Source organism: Somniosus microcephalus, chromosome 1, assembly GCF_052327205.1.
Source record: "Somniosus microcephalus isolate GS21.2 chromosome 1, FLI_Smic_1.0, whole genome shotgun sequence".
Classification (NCBI taxonomy): Eukaryota; Metazoa; Chordata; class Chondrichthyes; order Squaliformes; family Somniosidae; genus Somniosus; species Somniosus microcephalus.
In genome coordinates this window covers 180,597,682-180,602,501 of record NC_140987.1, presented here as the reverse complement: position 1 = coordinate 180,602,501, position 4,820 = coordinate 180,597,682, and the positions used below count along the sequence as shown (strand labels likewise).

General features: G+C 51.8%; 1 pseudogene; it reads right to left on the bottom strand.

The window, feature by feature from the left end:
- Positions 1 to 529: 529 nt before the first annotated feature.
- On the bottom strand, positions 530 to 1,415 carry LOC147124491 (uncharacterized; annotated as a pseudogene).
- Between the last annotated feature and the right edge of the window lie 3,405 nt (positions 1,416 to 4,820).

Sequence of the window (4,820 nt, the reverse complement as noted above, 5' to 3'; positions counted from 1 at the left end):
ATGCGGCAGAGACGGAGAAACTGGGAGAATGGAATAGAGTCCTTACAGGAGGCAGGGTGGGTGGAAGTGTAGTCCAGGTAGATGTGGGAGTCAGTGGGTTTGTAGTGAATGTTGGTCAATAACCTATCCCCAGAGATGGAGACAGAGAAGTCGAGGAAGGGAAGGGAAGAGTTGGAGATGGACCATGTGAAGGTGAGGGAAGGGTGGAAATTGGCGGCAAAGTGAATGAAATTGTCTAGTTCAGGGCGAGAGCAGGAAACGGCACCGATACAGTCATCAATGTACCGGAAAAAGAGGTGAGGGAGGGGTCCCGAGTAGGACTGGAACAAAGAGTGTTCCACATATCCCACGAAAAGGCAGGCATAGCTCGGACCCATGCGGGTACCCATAGCAACACCTTTAATTTGGAGGAAATGAGTGGAGTCAAAGGAGAAGTTGTTCAATGTGAGAACAAGTTCAGCCAGGCGGAGGAGGGTGGTGGTAGATGGGGACTGGTTGGGCCTCTGTTCAAGGAAGAAGCGGAGCGCCCTCAGGCCATCCTGGTGGGGGATGGAGGTGTAGAGGGATTGTACGTCCATGGTGAGGAGGAGGCAGTTGGGGCCAGGAAACTGGAAACTGTTAAAGTGGCGGAGGGCGTCAGAAGAGTCACGGATGTAGGTGGGAAGAGACTGGACAAGAGGAGAAAAGATAGAGTCGAGATAGGAAGCGATAAGTTCCGTGGGGTAAGAACAGGCTGAAACGATGGGTCTACCAGGGCAATCCTGCTTGTGGATCTTGGGAAGGAGGTAGAAGCGGGCTGTGCAGGGTTCGGAAACTATGAGGTTGGTGGCCGCGGGTGGAAGATCTCTAGAGGAGATGAGGTCAGTGACAGTCTTGGAAACGGTGGTTTGATGTTCGGTAGTGGGGTCATGGTCCAGGTGGAGGTAGGAGGAGGTGTCAGAGAGTTGGCGTTCAACTTCCGCTAGGTAGAGGTCAGTGCGCCAAACAACAACAGCACCACTCTTGTCAGCGGGTTTAATGACAATGTCGGGGTTGGATCTGAGCGAATGGAGTGCTGCAAGTTCAGAGGGAGGTAGGTTGGAGTGAGTGAGGGGAGCAGAGTAATGGAGACGGCCGATGTCACGGCAGCCGTTAGCAATGAAAAGATCTAGAGAGGGTAAGAGGCCAGAGGGAGGGGCCCAGGTAGAACTAGAATTCTGAAAGCGGGAGAAAGGGTCAGTCGTGCGGGGGGAAGACTCCTGGCCAAAGAAGTGAGCACAGAGATGAAGGCAGCAAAAAAGGAGCTCAGCATCATGCTGAGCTCGAAATTCTTTGAGGTGAGGGCGTAAGGGGATGAAGCTCAGGCCTTTGCTGAGGACTGATCGTTCGGGGTCAGAGAGGGGAAGGTCAGAGGGGATAGTGAAAATGCGGCAGGGGGTGAGATTGGGCGAATGGGGGTCAGAGGAAAGTGAAGGGGAAGAAGTGTCTCTTCACTTCCCTTTATTCTTTCATCCCCTCCCCCATTTCCCAGCCCCCAAACTGGCCTTTTAATTTGTTTCATTTCCTGCCTTTTTTCTCAGTTCTGATGAAGGGTCATCGACCTGAAACGTTAACTCTATTTCTCTCTCCATGGATGTTGCCTGACCTGCTGAGTTTTTCCAGCATTTTCTGTTGTTATTTCGGATTTCCAGCATCCGCAGTATTTTGCTATCGTATTAGTGTTTTATAAAGGTACATCATAAATTCCTTGCTTTTATAGTCTAAGGGCTCGATTTTGCCAGGCCCGAGGAGGCGGGATTGGAAGCGTGTGAGGAGTTAAAATCGCAAAACTGGCGGGCGGGCCCGGTCCAGCCTCCATCCCGCCTCTGAGCAATTTTCCCACATGCGAGTTTTCTGGCCCGGTCTCCATCCCGCCTCCAAGAGGCGGGATAGGCCCTTAAGGCCCTTAACAACCAGTTAACTGCCTCTATAATCCCATTTTGAGAGGCCTTTCTGATTTTAACAGTTTTCCCACATGCTGCACGCCTCCTCTGAAACACGCCAGTGAAACCTGGTGGCAGCACAAGTAGATTGCTTACTAATAGCTGCAGCTCACCATTAAAAAGGAGTTTTCACCAATCATCATTTGCAGGTGGTAGAACTTTGTTTTTTCAGGCCTGGGGGACCTTTTAACAGGCCTACTCATTGTTGTGGAAATTTGGAGCCTGACACCCATCTCCAGTGTGACCTCCTGGGAAACCCCTCTCCCCACCTTGAATGAGCGCTTCCTCAACTGAGATATATAGCAGAAGAATGGGAACCATTTATTTCCTTTCCTCCTGGACATCAGATTCGGATGAAGACCAGCCGCAGCAGCAGCAGGACCTTGAACAACAGCAGCACCAACTGCAGGAGCAACAGCAGGAGCACCAAGCTGCTGCTCACCCACCTGAAGCTGCACAGGCCAGAACGTGCCAGCGCATGGAAGCCCGTCGGCGCAGGAGATACCCCCCAAACAGGGTCTACAGACAGAGGATGAGCTACCTCAACATAACTGAGCAGCAGTGCCAAAGGAGGCTCAGACTTTCGCGAGAGGTAGTGGGTGACATCTGCGCAATGCTGCAGCAAGACCTGGAGCCCAGAGGAGCAGGTGGACACCCCTTATCAGTGGCCGTCAAAGTCACCACCGCATTCAACTTTTTTGCTTCAGGCTCATTCCAGGGGTCAGCAGTAGGCATCAGCGGTGTCTCCCAGGCGGCCACACACACTTGCATCACGCAGGTAACCGATGCCCTCTTTGCCATCGTGCACAATCACATCCATTTCTCCAAGGATCAAGCCAGTGTAACTGTGCGTTCGGTTGGGTTTGACAATCTGGCAGGCTTTCCAAGGGTGCAGGGCGTCGTTGACTGCACACATGTGGCCCTTAAGGCACCTCATCACAATCCAGGTATTTTTGTCAACCGCAAGGGCTTCCACTCCCTCAACGTACAGCTGGTGTGTGACCACAGGAAGGACATTTTGCATGTTTGTGCCAAGTACCCTGGCAGTTGCCATGACTCCTTCATCCTGCACCAGTCTAGTGTGCCTCCGCTCTTCAGTCCGCCAGACCAACTTAACGGATGGCTACTTGGAGACAAGGGCTAGCCCCTGAGGACGTGGCTAATGACGCCATTGAGGAGCCCATCCAACGAAGCTGAGGAGCGCTACAACGCCAGCCACATTTCCACCAGATCCATAATCGAGCAAACCATTGGCTTAGTCATAGAGTCATAGAGTAATACAGCACGGATAGAGGCCCTTCGGCCCATCGTGTCCGCGCCGGCCATCAAGCCCTGTCTAATCTAATCCCATATTCCAGCATTTGGCCCGTAGCCTTGTATGCTATGGCATTTCAAGTGCACATCCAAATGCTTCTTAAATGTTGTGAGGGTTTCTGCCTCCACAACCCTTTCAGGCAGTGAGTTCCAGACTCCAACCACCCTCTGGGTGAAAAAGTTCTTTCTCAAATCCCCTCTAAACCTCCCGCCCTTTACCTTGAATCTATGCCCCCTAGTTATTGACCCCTCTACTAAGGGAAAAAGCTCCTCAGCATCCATCCTATCTATGCCCCTCATAATTTTGTACACCTCAATCATGTCCCCCCTCAGCCTCCTCAGCTCCAAGGAAAACAAACCCAACCTGCCCAGTCTCTCTTCATAGCTGAAGCGCTCCAGCCCTGGTAACATCCTGGTGAACCTCCTCTGCACCCTCTCTAACGCGATCACATCCTTCCTGTAGTGTGGCGACCAGAACTGCACACAATATTCCAGCTGTGGCCTAACCAGTGTTTTATACAGCTCCATCATAACCTCCTTGCTCTTATATTCAATGCCTCGGCTAATGAAGGCAAGTATCCCATATGCCTTTTTTACCACCTTATCCACCTGTTCCGCCGCCTTCAGGGATCTGTGTACTTGCACACCCAGATCCCTCTAACCCTCCGTCTTGCCTAGGGTCTTTCCATTCATTGTGTATTCCTTTGCCTTGTTAGTCCCCCCAAAGTGCATCACCTCGCACTTTTCCGGGTTAAATTCCATTTGCCACTGTTCCGCCCATCTGACCAACCCATCTATATCGTCCTGCAGACTGAGGCTACCCTCCTCGCTATTTACCACCCTACCAATTTTTGTATCATCCGCGAACTTACTGATCATACCCTTTACATTCATATCCAAGTCATTAATGTAGACCACAAACAGCAAGGGACCCAGCACCGATCCCTGTGGTACCCCACTGGCCACAGGCTTCCAGTCACAAAAACAACCTTCGACCATCACCCTCTGCCTTCTGCCACTAAGCCAGTTTTGTATCCAATGTGCCAAGGCACCCTGGATTCCATGGGCTCTTACCTTCTTGACCAGTCTCCTGTGCGGGACTTTATCGAAGGCCTTACTGAAATCCATGTATACCACATCCACTGCTTGCTGAAGATGCGCTTCAGATGTCTGGATAGATCAGGTGGAGCCCTGCAGTATTCAGCAGCCAGGGTCTCCAGAATCGTCGTGGTTTGCTGTGCACTTCATAACATGGCACAGCATCGTGGCTTGCAGATGCCTGAGGAACAAGTGGCTCATCACATAGCCTCCTCAGATGAGGAGGAGGAGGAGGAGGAGAGCGACATCGACCAGCTTGCAGAGGCGCATCAACCAGCGCCAGCAGCATGCGAGCACATAGCTGGCCGGGATGCAAGGCACGCATTCATCATGGCCAGATTTGCTGAGCCTAACCAATCAAGCACTTTTGCCTCACAGCTTCTTACCAGAGCATCGACAATGGCCAAGAACCTGCAGTTCCTACCACTCTGACCACCATACTGACAA